Below are 15987 nucleotides of genomic sequence, written 5' to 3' on the forward strand. Positions count from 1 at the left end.
TGTTGTCCGTAGACGACAAAAAATGGAGATTTGGTAGAAGCTTTGCTGGTGTGGTTATTATAAGAAAACTCGGCCCATGGTAGTAAGTCAGACCAATCATTATGATGAGCGTTGAAGAAATGCCGGAGATAAGTAACCAGGATCTGATTGGTACGCTCCACTTGGCCGTTGGACTGTGGATGATAGGCCGAAGAAAAATCAAGCGAAATGTTCAATGACTTACAGAGAGATCTCCAGAAACGAGCGGTGAATTGAACTCCCTGGTCAGAAACAATGTGCTGTGGAAGACCATGAATGCGAAAAATATGTTGAACAAAAATCTTTGCCAGTTCAGGAGCCGAAGGCAGACCAGGAAGAGCAATGAAATGTGCCATTTTAGAAAAATGGTCCACAACCACGAGGATGACGGTACAACCACAGGAACGAGGCAGATCAGTTAAGAAATCCATTGTGATATGTTGCCACGGAGCAGTATGCAGAGGAAGAGGAAGAAGAAGCCCGAAAGGAAGCCGCCTGGGTACTTTGTTCTTGGCACAGGAAAGACAAGAGACCACAAAAGCTTGGACATCCTTCAAAAGAGTCGACCACCAGTAGTAACGAGATATTAGATCAAGAGTTTTCTTGAAACCGACATGTCTCGCTAGCTTGGAAGCATGTCCCCAGAGTAACACACGTCTCCTGTTCCTCTCAGAAACGAAAGTCTTACCCGGAGGTAAAAAGGTCATAGATACTGGAGCAAGTGTGATGATTTTAGCGGGGTCAATGATGTGCGAGGACTCCTCCTCAGTGTCCACCGACAAGAAGGACCTGGATAGAGCGTCAACTTTGAAGTTCTTTTCTCCAGGCAGGAAGCGAAGTTCAAAGTCAAATCAGGCAAAGAACAAGGCCCACCTGGCCTGACAGGGATTCAGTCGGCGCGCTGAACGGATGTATGCCAAATTCTTATGATCCGTAAAGATGACAAAGGGATGTAAGGCTCCTTCCAACAGATATCTCCACTCCTCTAAAGCCAATTTAATGGCCAAAAGTTCTCTGTCGCCAAAGGAATAATTTCTTTCAGAAGAAGAGAAAGTCTTGGAGAAGAAACCACAGGGCACAAGACGACCAGTAGAAGACTTCTGAGAAAGCACAGCTCCGGCACCGACAGCAGAGGCGTCAACCTCTAGGAAGAAGTGTTTATTAGCTTCAGGGCGATGAAGTAAAGAAGCGGAGGAGAATGCTTCTTTGAGAGAATTAAAAGCCTTTTCAGCCTCTGCTGGCCAAAGACGAGGATTGGCACCCTTCTTTATCAAAGAAGAGATGGAAGCCGACAAGGAGGAGAAATGAGGAATAAATTGTCGATAGTAATTAGCGAATCCTAGAAAACGCTGAATCGCCTTAACCCCAAGCGGACGTGGCCAGTTGAGTACGGCAGAAACTTTAGCCGGATCCATACACAGACCAGAATCAGAGATGATGAAGCGCAGGAACGGTAGGGACGACTGTTCGAAGGCACACTTCTCAAGTTTAGCATACAGATGATTCTCCCTCAGACGGAGAAGAACTTGCCGCACATGTCTCCTATGAGAAAGCAGATCCGGTGAAAACACAAGGATGTCGTCCAAGTATACCACTGCACAGGTGTAAAGTAGGTCCCAAAAAACATCATTCACCAACTCTTGAAAAACTGCAGGAGCATTACATAAGCCGAAAGGCATCACCAAATACTCATAATGACCGTCTCTGGTGTTAAACGCAGTCTTCCATTTATCTCCCGAATGAATTCGGATCAAGTTGTAGGCTCCTCTGAGATCCAGTTTAGTGAAGATTCGTGCTCCACGCAGACGATCAAAAAGTTCTGGGATGAGAGGAAGTGGATACTTATTTTTAATGGTGATGTTATTGAGGCCACGGTAATCAATGCAGGGACGAAGGGAACCGTCCTTCTTGACGAAGAAAAAACCAGCGCCTGCAGGAGAGGAGGACTTCCGTATAAAGCCTCTGGCCAGATTCTCTTGAACGTATTCAGACATGGCTTGAGTCTCGGAGGGTGACAGAGGATAAATACGACCTCTAGGAGGAGTAGAACCGGATACAAGATCTATCGGACAGTCGTATGAGCGATGCGGAGGTAAGACCTCTGCTTCCTTTTTGTTGAAAACGTCCGAAAAAGAGTGATAAGCTGCGGGTAGATTCGCTAGTTCCGGGGCTGAGGGAGGGAGACTAGCAGGCTTGATGGGAAGCAGGCATCTGTTTTGACAAAACTGTACCCAGGATAGGACGTCCCCAGTACGCCAATTCAGAGTGGGTTCATGGTTTCTTAGCCAGGGGAGTCCTAAAAGAAATGCATGGGATAAAGACGGTAAAACATAAAATGCCAACTTTTCTCGATTTAAAGCTCCAATTTGAATCTCAATCTCCTCTGTGACAGAAGAAACGACCTCCCGCAAAGGCTGACCGTCGACAGAAGCTATTTGCCTAGGAACCTCCAAGGATCTGACAGGAATCCCAAGCCTCTCGACCAGCTCAAGTTGAACAAAATTCCCAGCTGCACCAGAATCTACATAAGCCTCAAGAGAGAAGCGACTGGAACCCATGTGTAAAATGACTGGCAAAATCAAAGGTGGAGAGGAATCATGGCTACCTAGGGAGGCCTCTCTTACCTGACCTAGGCGGAGGCGTTTCCCAGCTTCTGGGGACAAGAACGCAGAAGATGAGAAGCGCTGCCACAATAAAAGCATAAGCCCTGTGTGAGTCTCTCCTTTCGGCATTGTTCGGCAGGCTTGAGGCGATCAACCTGCATAGGCTCAGGGGAAGAAGAGGAAGAAGCTGCAGTGGTTTGGGAAAGAGAAGTACCACATGTAACGGAGGATAAACGAGGAGGTCTCCTCTCTCTGACAACCTCACGAGAATGCTCCTGGAACCGCAAATCAATGCGAGTCGCCAAAGAGATAAGGTCATCTAAAGCAGAAGGAGTATCCCGCCCTGCCAGCTCATCCTTAATGTGGGAAGACAAACCTCGCCAAAATGCTCCCACCAAAGCCTCATTATTCCAACCTAAATCAGAGGACAGAGTCCGGAAACGGATGGCATATTGAGCTACAGAAAGGGTCCCCTGACTAAGGTTGAAAAGGGACTCAGTAGTCGATACCAGACGACCAGGTTCATCAAACACCTTGCGGAAGGTGTCTAAAAAAAAAGCAAGTTGAGAAACCACTGGATCATCTCGCTCCCAAAGAGGGTTCACCCAAGCCAAAGCCTCGCCCTCCAAATGGGACACCACAAAAGCCACCTTAGCTCGGTCAGTTGGGTACAGTAGTGGGGATAATTCAAAGTGTAGTTGACACTGATTGAGAAACCCGCGACATAATTTAGGATCCCCACCATACCGAGGTGGCCTGGCAAGACGGAGCGAGGGCTGTGGAGCGGACGCCTGTACAGGAGCAGAAGCGGCAGTCTGAAGAGAGAGAAGTCGATTATCGACTGAGGCCATAAAATTCAAAATATGGGACTAAGTGTCCCGTTGTTGACTTAACTCTTGCTGAAGAGACGCCAACTGAGTAGCGTTACCAGGGTCGGTAGACTGTAACGTCGCGAGACGAGACTCCATGTTCTTGAGAAAGGACATGATTCTAGTCTGGTTCTCCCGCAAAAAAAATAACTGCTTTTGAGTGGCAGAGACACCAGCGGGGTCCATGGCCTGGTTATACTGTTATGCTGTAAGAATCAGGCTGCACTCAGATGTCACCTGAGTGCAGTCCTATTTAAGTGTGACGATTCAAAGAGGGAAAACAGAGAGTGGTCCCTCTAGACCGCGACGATGAACCCCTCTCAGATGAGCTGACCAGATAGACCGCCCCCTATACAGGGAGAGTTAGGGGCAGGCCCGTGAGGGACTATCGCCACGGTAGCTTGAGGACCAGGACGGGAGAAGACCAAGAAGAGGTGGAGATAGTAGGGCCACAGGATAGGTGAGAACTGCAGAGAAACAGGACTGATGGGTAAAACAGGACTGATGGGTAAAATGCAGCAGTACAGGGACTGGCGGAGGAACTGAGGAAACGCAGAGGCTAGCAGGATACAGGAAAGACAGGATAAACCCAAAGTCAGAGGGAAAACGAACTTCACAGAGACTAAGAGCGGCCAGGAACACCTGAAGGAACAAATGATAACCAGGCACAGAGGGACGGCAGGAAGCAGTTTAAATACCTAAAGGCAGGGTAGCACTTCCAGGTAACAGACCTCCAGAACCATAGAGAGGACAATAAGGAGAACCGACTTCCAGGTACTAGTCCTCCAGGACCATAGAGGAGACGAAGAGGAGCGCCAACAGAAGATCAGAAGTGCACACACGCAGCACTGAACCTGGTATGCGCGTGCGCACGAGAAGCAGAGGCCGGGAGCGAGCGAGGAGGCGGTAGCAGCGGTATGATAGTCACTATCCACCTCCGGAGCTTCAGTCTGTGGTAGTCCAGTAGTCCATCTCAATCGATGTCAGTCTACTTCTGGGGAGACTTGTTGTGGTGGGAGATAATCACAGGGTAGTAGTAAATTCTGATGGACTATTCTGTTTTTTTTTTGTCCCGTTTCCAATCGGATTTCATACACTGGACTGTCATCAGCTTTCCTCCTTATGACCACATACACCTTGTCTTCCCAGTAAGAACAAAGTTTTCCTGGACCACCTTTTTCACGTACGTTCTTGACTAGCACCCGACTTCCTGGTGTTCATTCTGCTCCGTACCATTTTCGATCATAGTACTCCTTACTCTTGCTCTGCCCTTGGGTAGCCACTTTGGAGGCTATGTTGTATGCCTTTGTCATCCGTTCCTTCCATTTCCAAACGTACTCCAGATATGTTTTGTAAGTCTCTGACACCAGAGTGTCGAACATGATGTCGATTGGCAGTCTTGGCAATCGTCCATACAGCAGGAAGAAAGGCAAGTAACTCGTTGCCTCGCTCTTGTTAGTTATATGCAAGTACCACTTTTGACAGAGAACTCTTCCAATCTTTCTTCTCATCAGCTGTTAAAGTGCACAGCATTGACAATAATGTCCAGTTAAAATGTTCCACTTGTCCATTACCCTCTGGGTGATAGGGCGTTGTATGGTATCTATGAATTCTACAGTACTTAATTACTCCTAATTTGGCAAAGAGCTGGTTCTCAAATTCTCTTCCTTGGTCGTGGTGTAACCTCGTAGAGAACCCAAACTTCAAAGCAAAATTTTTGAAGATCTTCTCTGCCGCTGTTCGACCAGATTTATTAGTAGTGGCATATGCTTGAGCAAATTGAATAAAATGGTTCATCCCCACCAAGATGTATTCATAACCTCCCTTGCATGTCTCGAGATGTAAAAAGTCTATTGAGACCATCTCAAACAGATACGTAGTCTGAATGTTGCCCATAAGTGCCCGGGTTGATGTGTTGTGATGTTTATCTTTCAGACACCCACACTCCCTGGTCATGGACCTCTCAATATCTCTCTGCATGTACGGCCAAAAGAAACCTTCACGGATCAAGTTTGTTGTTCTTTCCAATCCCACGTGTCCCATGTTTTCATGGAGTTATTTAAAGACCAACCTATGGTACACTCTTGGTAGCACCAACTGCTGTTTTTTCCCTCCTTTACGATACAGGATACCATCTTCACTGAGGTAGAGCTTCGTCCATTCTTTAACTAAAACCAATACTGCTGGTGACTCATTATCTCTCATTTACTTGGAAAACGATTTTGGTCCACATAAGGAAGTACTCTGCCAATTATCTGATCTTCCTGTTGTGCTCTATGGATTGTTCTTTTTGGTAGTTGTTGAATGGACGGGGGTTATCTCGTTCTTTTGCTTTAACAGTAGTTTCCACCGTCAATGACCCCACAATGGTGTATCTTCCTCTTGATGAGCTTGTACTGCGTGGGTAGTGCTCTCAATAGCTTCCAGACTTACTTCCTCTGAGCATTCTTGCATGAACTTCTCAGGCTCTAGTGGCATTCTCGACAGTCCATCAGCATCCACATTGCATTTCCCTGGCCTACACTTAATTCTGAAATTAAAGTCAGCTAGTTCAGCTACCCATCTCTGACCCATTGCATTTAGTTTGGCTGTAGTGAGAACATAGGTCAAGGGGTTATTGTCTGTGTAAACCTCAAACTCTTTGCTGTAATAGAGATAATCTCTAAATTGTTCATAGATAGCCCATTTTAATGCCAGGAACTCCAATTTTCCAGAATGTAGATGTTAATTTCTCTCGGCGTTTGTCAATGTTCTGGAACCATAACCGATGACTCTCAATTTCCCATCTTGATGCTGATACAAGTGCAGATCCCAGTCCAACTTGAGAAGCATCACAATGAAGAACAAATTGTAAGTTGAAATCAGAATATCCCAGTATGGGTGGTTTTACTAGGTAATCCACTAGTTCTTCCAATACCTCCTGGTGGTCTGATGTCCAGACAATGAGCTGCTGGGATGAAATGGCATTGTTACTTTTAAGTCCGGTCCTGCCTGCATTCTTCTTTTTCTCCATGGGTGTTGTTGACTCTGTCATCCCCCAAGAGTAGATATAGTGGTGGCAATCCTGGAGAAGTTTCGGATATAAGTACAATAGTAGGAGAGGAATCCTATGATCTGCCTCACCTCCCCGACAGTAGAAGGCCGCTTGTCTTTCAAGCCCAGTACCGGAACGATATCTGCTGGGTCCATGGTATATCCTTCTCCAGACAATTTTCCCTAGAAATCGGACTTGCCTTTTGAACAGTTCACACTTCTTTGGGGTCAACTTAACTCCGTGTTGTTGATATTGCTGAAGTACAGTCCTCACGTGTTAAGCATGCTCTCAAAAGGTTTTGCTGTGTACCACATTGTCATCCAAGAACGGCTGACAGATATCATCCCTCAATCCTTCTAAACATGTCTCCATGCTCCTCTGGAATTCTGCTGGAGCTGAACTGAGCCCAAACGGTATGCGGATTCACTCGTATAATCCCCATGGTGTGATGAATGCTGTCAAGGGTCTACTGGACTCCCCGACAAACCCTTGGTGGTCCCTGAGAGGCTATCCAGCATATCTTGGATCTTTGGTATCGGGTGTCGATCAGGTACTGACTTTTGGTTTAGTTCCCAGGAATCACAGCAAGAATTACAACATCTTGTAAATACTCTTTCACTTCACGGTGTAATGGTTTCGGCACTGACATGTAATTTTTGGCTACTGGAGTCGTGTCTTTCAAATTAATTTTCAACTGTAATGACGGAATACAGCCTATATCAGAGTCATCTTTAGAGAATGCATGACACTCTTCTCTCAGCATCTGTTTTGCTACCGATAGATCTTCAGCACACAAGTGTTCCAGGGGTACTGGGGATCCCAGGAACCCGAGGTGGGTCATGCAATTTCCTCCCTTGGGCACTTCTGTTCCTTGGTGGGGGGACTGAATTCATGGTAGACCAATGGGCGGGTCTAACATTGGCTGGATATACCGCTTCAATGGTTTCAATGTGACCTAACACAGTCTTTGGATCCAGTCTAATTTTGTGGTATTCATCACCGACACTGTCACTCAGGCAAACCCACCAGTAGGAGCCATAAGCACAGTCTCACCATGAACTAGGCCTTTTGGAAGCTCAGAGGAGTCTTTTGGCACTAACAGTTTCTTCTGGACTTTTCTTCCCAGTTCCACCCGGACTCCACACCTCACTCCCATCATTTGGTTTGCAGGGATAATGGTTGTGCGCAGGCCTACCATGACTTCTTTCAGGTTCAATGTATTCTGTGCTTTCTTTACTCTATGAATCACATTTTCTGCCACAGCGTTGGGTATGGCGAACGATGTGGCAATTGCATCCACCATCAGTGGCCCTGACTTGTGTTTCATGATGACCTCATTGATTACATTACAACCCAGGATAGGATCCTCTGCCATGTTCTGATCACTGCTCACGAGAAAAGGTACCAAAAGCTCGATGGTGTTGCTGTTCTTCATGGCCCTGAGTTGGAAAGTCACTTCCACCCAGCCTATGAAAGGAATTTCGGTCTGGTTGACGGTTTTGCCATGGAGTTCCACTGGTCCTAAGAGTTCCTTTAGTGACCGAAGGCAGGTATGTGGTAGGTGGCACCTTCTCCATTTTTCATTTAAAAGGCTTGCTTGGGCTCCTGTGTCCCACAGTGCTTTTACCAGGAGTCCATCTAGCTGGCACTGTATATAGCACCTTTCACTGATTAGGCTGATGAGGCTATCTTTACTGACCGAGGAATCCTCCTCCCAGGAGTCTGACGTTAGACCTCTGCATTGGGCATTAAGTAACTGATGCCCCTGTGTCTCTTTTAGCTGTTGTAGATGGGAACACACTTTGGGATAGTGCTGACGCAGCTGTTTTTTAACTCATGCATTGTTCTGGGGGTTGGTGGGATTTGGATTTGCTTCTGGGGCTTTCTTTGTGTTGCGGTTACCAGTCTCCCTGCACTGGCAACCTCCTGTCTTTTAACCCAAATGACCATTGGCATTCCTTGGCATAATGTCCTTCCTCACCACATCTTGAACAGTGAACACATACCACACTCTGATTTGATGAACGGCACGCCTCACAAGCCGGGTATCTTCTGTATTGGAACCCACTCCTGGGTTTGAGAGATACAGATTCTGGCTTGTAACGAATCAGCTCTTTCACCTCCATCAGCTCAGCTCGCAGTTCTACTATTACTTCTTCCCAGTCAGCTCTGGCTGTCCTCCCTTTTGATGGTGGTTTAAGGTTCACTCTCAACGGTGGTACTGGAAGGTCTTCATCATGATCTTTGGACTGGCAACCGGGGGTCTCCAACTTCAGCTGACTAATTTTGGTGGTTTTAGGAGCTGAGCTTTTCTTTAATTTCTGTTCGCTCTCTGACTCCAAACTAGCTGCCTCATTCACTTTTTCAATCAGGACTTCATCCAGAATGCCAGGATCTTCTAGGTACTGTTTCGGCCGTAACTTAACATCTTTGCTGATTAAGCCTGTTCCCAACGATCTCAAGAACTTCTTCTGGACTAGCCCAGCATCAAATTTCTATTCCGTCCCTACATATCTGCATGTGAACAACAGTCTATCCTTAAGTTCAATTGCTCTGAACAAGAAACTTTGGGGTAATTCATTATTGTTCTGTAAGATGTTAATGAGTCGGTGGAACAATTCTGAAGGACTCTCTTCTTTATAGTGTCCTTTTAAAAATCATCTTCAACTGTGGTAGGGTCAATTAACTTTTTATCTCTAGTATACTGCGGAGGTTCAGTCCTGGGCTGATCATTTTCACCACCCCCTCAATGATCTCATCTGACTGGTAGCCTTTCAATAATCCTGCATTGATCTGGTGCAACAAGTTCATATAAGACAGTTTCTCTTTCTGCTCACACTCTTCAATCTGTCCCAAGATCTTGAACTCTTTCCTTATGGTGATTTGTGGTGTTTTTAGAGTACTGTTTTCCTGTTTTATTAAACCCAAGCAGATTAAAGATTCTGTCAGAGTCTGTCACACGTTCAGAGGGTTGGGTAGATTTCTGCAGGGCTGTTGTTAAGGCTTTGAATTGTTCTTTCGATTCCTGTAGTTCTGTCGGCGGAAGGAGATTCCCGCTCTTGGTAATTGGTGCCGCTCCTCCATCTTCCAAATTCAACCCAGTTAGAAACTGTTAGCTCCTGGAGGAATGGCCTCATGACATCTTCAGCTTCTTTCTCCCCCAGCTTATCCATCTGTGCATTAATGGCGGCTACAAGTTGTCTGTGGGAGCGTGCTTTAGAGATGTGTTCTTCTGACAGCTTTACCTGTTCTGCTACTGTTCTCAATTCTTTAGATGTTAACGGAAGAAGTTCACTGATCCTGTCCATTTGTATTTCCACATCCATTGCTGCTTGTGAGTTTTCTTTAGGGCTGGTCCCCTTTAACTGGTGTAGTTGAGTTGAGGTGCTGTGCTGCTTTAGCGCTGGTCCCCTTTAACAGGTGTAGCAGAGTTGAGATTAGGTGCTGTGCTGCTGTATTTTCCAGTCAATTTGCCTCTTTTCACTCAACAGTTGTGGCCAAAAGTATTGACACCCCTGCAATTCTGTCAGATAATACTCAGTTTCTTCCTGAAAATGATTGCAAACACAAATTATTTGGTATTATTATCTTCATTTAATTTGTCTTAAATGAAAAAACACAAAAAGAATTGTCGTAAAGCCAAATTGGATATAATTCCACACTAAACATAAAAAAGGGGGTGGACAAAAGTATTGGCACTGTTCGAAAAATCATGTGATGCTTCTCTAATTTGTGTAATTAACAGCACCTGTAACTTACCTGTGGCACCTAACAGGTGTTGGCAATAACTAAATCACACTTGCAGCCAGTTGACATGGATTAAAGTTGATTCAACCTCTGTCCTGTGTCCTTGTGTGTACCACATTGGTCTTCTTTCTTTTCTCCATGCTCAAAGAACTGTCTGAGGACTTGAGAAACCAAATTGTGAGGAAGCATGAGCAATCTCAAGGCTACAAGTCCATCTCCAAAGATCTGAGTATTCCTGTGTCTACCATGCACAGTGTCATCAAGAAGTTTAAAGCCCATGGCACTGTGGCTAACCTCCCTAGATGTGGACGGAAAAGAAAAATTGACAAGAGATTTCAACGCAAGATTGTGCAGATGTTGGATAAAGAACCTCGACTAACATCCAAACAAGTTCCAGCTGCCCTGCAGTCCGAGGGTACAACAGTGTCAACCTGTACTATCCGTCGGCGTCTGAATGAAAAGGGACTGTATGGTAGGAGACCCACGAAGACCCCACTTTTTACACCGAGACATAAAAAAGCCAGGCTGGAGTTTGCCAAAACTTACCTGAAAAAGCCTAAAAGGTTTTGGAAGAATGTTCTCTGGTCAGATGAGACAAGAGTAGAGGTTTTTGGGCAAAGGCATCAACATAGAGTTTACAGGAGAAAAAAAGAGGCATTCAAAGAAAAGAACACGGTCCCTACAAACATGGCGGAGGTTCCCTGATGTTTTGGGGTTGCTTTGCTGCCTCTGGCACTGGACTGCTTGACCGTGTGCATGGCTATATGAAGTCTGAAGACTACCAACAAATTTTGCAGCATAATATAGGGTCCAGTGTGAGAAAGCTGGGTCTTCCTCAGAGGTCATGGGTCTTCCAGCAGGACAATGACCCAAAACACACTTCAAAAAGAACTAGAAAATGGTTTGAGAGAAAGCACTGGAGACTTCCAAGGCGGCCAGCAATGAGTCCAGACCTTAATCCCATAGAACACCTGTGGAAAGATCTAAAAATGGCAGTTTGGAGAAGGCACCCTTCAAATATCAGGGACCTGGAGCAGTTTTCCAGCAGAGCATTGTAAGAAACTCATTGGTTACCGGAAGCTGTTGGTCGCAGTTATCTTGGCTAAAGGTTGTGCAACCAAGTATTAGGCTGAGGGTGCCAATGCTTTTGGCTGGCCCATTTGTGAAGTTTTGTGTGAAATGATCAATGTTTTGCTGTTTGCTTCATTCTCTTTTGTGTTTTTTCATTTAAGACAAATTAAATGAAGATAATAATACCAAAGAGTTTGTGTTTGCAATCATCATCTGAGTATTATCTGACAGAATTGCAGGGGTGTCAATACTTTTGGCCACAACTGTACATGCTAATTCCCGCTCAGAAATCCCGGTACAGGCCACCAATGTTACGTGTAGGTTCAGATAGGGGCAGGACAGGTCTCATGAATTCTTTGGAACTCTGAGTGAACCATTACTCAGGGCGACCATGTACTGAAGCATCTTCAGGCACAAGATGGATCCACTTGCTCACACAGATACAATTGATAGAGTCCTCATGAACATCAACAGTATAGTTTAATGTCACAGCACATCCAGACCAATTCAAGTCTCTTAAGTACAGGCTTTATAAACAGTACAGCTGCTTCTTAGAGGCACATTGACTAACAGTCTCTTTTGATAGCACAGTTCAGCACAGATCAAGACTCTTTACAAAAGCACAGTATTCCTTCTAGCACAGTGTAATGGAGGAGGGAGGGGGAGGGTTTGTTAAGGGAGATTATGCCTGTAACACAACTTCTTCCAGTCCTTATCTTCCTGCTCCTGTTAGACTTTCTCAACTAGCAGTATAGGGGGTCAGCCCAACTCCACTCTGTAAATGAATTCTGTGTCCCTATGGTTCACTTGCCTGAACTTCTGTAAGAGATCACAGAAACACACCACTCATCCGTTGGCTGCTGCCAGAACAGTAAACAAGTTTCCCACAATACCCCTGGGGCTCTGCTAACCACTCCCTGTCTCCTGTGACTGTGTTAACCCCTCTAGTTGCTGGATACTTTTGAAGCAACAGCAGTTAGCACTATTTCTGCATGTCACATTAAGTTTTTGGGTGTAACTGTGATGTCCTTATCTTGTACATGTCCGTATGATTCTTGTAATCTTGCAAGGATGTAATGGTTAAAACTGCATTATTTTCCTTTAAAGCAGAGGTGGGGAATCTTTTTTCTGCCAAGGGCCATTTGGATATTTATACAATCCTTTGGGGGCTGTACAAACTCCGCCTAAAAAGTACATCCTAACTCTGGCACTGATTTCAGGATGTAATCTTTCATTGCATGCCCTTCAGTGTTGAGTAGTGAGCACTGTATGTGTGTGCTAACAGAACAAGAAGAAATTAATGAGCTGATTGTAATCAAAATACACCTCCCTTCCCAAGAATGCGGTCCCTGAGAATCTGCTTGGGGGCCTGAGGGCATAAATGGCCCAGAGGCCTGAGGTTCCCCACCCGTTTTAAGGAACGGGCCGACGTATCTTGTGCTGGAAAAGAGGGAGTGGAATGTCTTTCATTTTCAGTATGTGACTCGGTGAAAAAATGTCTCTTAACGGTAAGGAGTCTAGTGAATTTGTTAATGTCTTTAATTGTTTGGCAGCATAGGAACCATGGCTGTGTGACCGGTGGTAATGATTTTACCACTGATCAGAAGCAGTGTTTGCCGCGCTGTCATGCACATGATACGTGTCAAACACTGGATATTTGGGGCCCCCACTCAAGTGAATAGGGTTAGGGTACTGTTCTGTTACCTGAACCCAAGCTTTTTTTACTGTTTGGCCGGACCCGCCATACCCGAACATCCAGGGGTCTGCCTATCTCTACTGTTAATAAGTCCATTATAAGCCCCCTTACTCCCATCCCAATTCCCCATCCCTTACTCCCATCCAATTCCCACCCCCTTCATTGTCATCTCCCCCACATCCATCATTGTCCTCTCCCCATTGCATCATTGTCTTCTTCTCCATCCCCATCATTGTCCTCTTCCCCATCATTTCCTTTTTTTTAAACCTGATTTGAACATTAGGTCATTTGCTGATTAATGCTTCCCTTTAACAAACTACTTAACAACAAAAGGCATGAAGGACTTGCCCACAAGAGTTTGCAATCTAGAAGCACTCAGTAAAGTTCACAAGTAAATGACTTAAATGAGCAAGTTTTTACGAAATAGTGCAATTAAAAAAAAATAAAAAATAAAAAAATAGCTATTTTCCATTTTGAATCTGTAATCTAACTGGAGATGTATCCTTTTGTGTAACGCCTCAGGTGAAATCGCTGTAGTCAGCGCATGTCAGGATGTCGGTTGTAGCAGCAGCAGCTTCACCACTGGGGGCCTGGAGGGGAGATAGGGCGGGGGAAGAGAAAGGGAAAGACAGAGGGGGGAAGAAATAAAAAGGGGGACAGGGGGTAGAGAGAAAGGGGGAAGAGATAGAGACACTGAGAAGAGAGAGAGAGGGGGAAGAGAGAAAGGGGGAATAGATATATATATAGAGCGAGTGGAAGAGATACAGAGAGATGGAGGAAAGAGGGGGAAGAGAGAGAGGAAGGGAAAGACATATAGAGAGGGAGAGAGATATATAGAAGGGGCAAGATATAGAGAGAGGGGAAGAGAGTGGGGGAAGAGATATATAGAGATAGGGGGGAAGAGAGAGAGAGATGAGGAAGAGATATAGAGAATATGGACTATTACTGCCAAAAATATGCCCCCCAACATCCCAAACCCCTGATCCCCTACCTTGACACACATCTTTTTTCTTGCTTTGGCAACACTAATTGTATTTTGGTACTGCAAATAAAGCCTATTTGAATTTGAATTACAGAGAGGGTGGGGAGAGAGAGGGGGAAAGAGAGGGTAGTGAGAGAGGGGGTAAGAGAGAGAGGGAGAGAGAGAGTAGAAGAGACAATGAGTAACAGATAGACAGGGAGAAGATAGGGGGAGAGAGTGAGAGAGGATAACAGAGAGAGGGGGACAGAGAGGGTACCAGAAAGAGAGGGGGGAAGAGAGAGGGGAAAGAGAGAGGGTAACAGAAAAGGGGAGGGGGAGAGGCGGGATAGAGAGAGAGACTCTCGCCACCAGGGTGTAGAACGGGTTCAATAGTTAGTGTAAATATAACTGAGGACATACTGCAGAATCACTGAACCACAGTTTTCTACAGGTTACTGTGGTTTAATAGCCTAGAACTCTTTATCTATAAACAGTCTATGGGGGCAGATGTACAGATATAGCATATATTTAGCTTTTCTACCTAATTACTAGCCTACATTATCACACTGAACTGTAACAAAAAGAATACAAAGATAATCATTACCCTGCATAAATGTAGCCATTAGCCAAAGACATGCTGGAGAAAATAAAATAAACACATTTATGACAGATATGGGATACACACTCCCTTCTGCACACATATTTTCTCAGTAAGTCTCAGGCTATGTGCACACTTTGCGGATTCCACTGCGGATTTTTCCGCAGCGGAATTCCAAAATCCGCAGTGAAAACCCGTCGCGGTTTTTACTGCGGATTTATCGCAGTTTTTACTGCGGATTCTTCTGCGGTTTTTCATCTGCATTTTCCTATTGGAGCAGGTGAAAATCCGCAGAAAAGAAGTGACATGCTGAGGAATGTAATCCGCTGCGTTTCCGCGTGTTTTTTTCTGCAGCATGTGCACAGCGTTTTTTGTTTCCCATAGGTTTACATTGTACTGTAAACTCATGGGAAACTGCTGCGGATCCGCAGCAGTCAAATCCGCTGCGGATCCGCAGCAAAATCCGCAAAGTGTGCACATAGCCTCAGTGTTCACCAACTTCACAGGCCACTTCTTATTTATTCTCACTTTATATTAAGATGTAAACAAGCATAAACCACAGTCACATTCTTTGACTTACAAATACTGATATGTTTGTTTTATCTTATCTTCATTAATTGTAATTGATGTACTATTCACCTGTTGTGTGTATTATCTGCATCAACAGGTAAGGCCATGTGCACACGTTCAGGATTTTTCGCGGTTTTTTCGCGTTTTTTCGCTATAAAAATGTGATAAAAACGCGAAAAAAACGCTAACCTATGCCTCCTATTATTTACAGTGTATTCCGCATTTTTTGTGCAAATGTTGCGATTTTTTTCCGCGAAAAAATCGCATCGCGGAAAAAAAAGCAACATGTTCATTATAAAAATGCGGAATTGCGGGGATTCTGCACACCTAGGAGTCCATTGATCTGCTTACTTCCCGCACGGGGCTGTGCACACCATGCGGGAAGTAAGCAGATTATGTGCGGTTAGTACCCAGGGTGGACGAGAGGAGACTCTCCTCCACGGACTGGGCACCATATAAGTGGTAAAAAAAAAAAGAATTAAAATAAAAAATAGTGATATACTCACCTTCGATGTCTTCCCGCCTCTCAGGTGCATGCTGCCGCTTCGGTTCCTGTAGCTGGTGTGCGGTGAAGGACCTGCGATGAGCAGCATCTATAGTAAAAAGTTGGTCACACTTGTCAAACAGTATAACAAATCGCTTGGAAAACGTTAGCATTCTGCAAGCTAATTACGCTTGCAGAATGCTAAAAAAACCGCGAAAAAAACGGAAAAAAAAAACTTTTTCTGCAAGAAATCCGGACGTGTGCACATACCCTCACACATGTAAAAAAAAAAGCATCAGATTACAGTGGATGTTCTGATAACTTAAAGATTCCCCA

General features: G+C 45.0%; 1 long non-coding RNA gene across 1 annotated transcript in view; it reads right to left on the bottom strand.

The window, feature by feature from the left end:
• Positions 1-15733, bottom strand: part of LOC143809822 (uncharacterized) — a 36679-nt gene extending 20946 nt beyond the window's left edge. Inside the window, exon 1 of the long non-coding RNA XR_013222473.1 lies at positions 15674-15733. This is a non-coding gene — a long non-coding RNA (uncharacterized LOC143809822). The remainder of the gene's footprint in view (positions 1-15673) is intronic.
• Between the last annotated feature and the right edge of the window lie 254 nt (positions 15734-15987).

This window comes from Ranitomeya variabilis, chromosome 2 (assembly GCF_051348905.1).
Source record: "Ranitomeya variabilis isolate aRanVar5 chromosome 2, aRanVar5.hap1, whole genome shotgun sequence".
NCBI lineage: Eukaryota > Metazoa > Chordata > Amphibia > Anura > Dendrobatidae > Ranitomeya > Ranitomeya variabilis.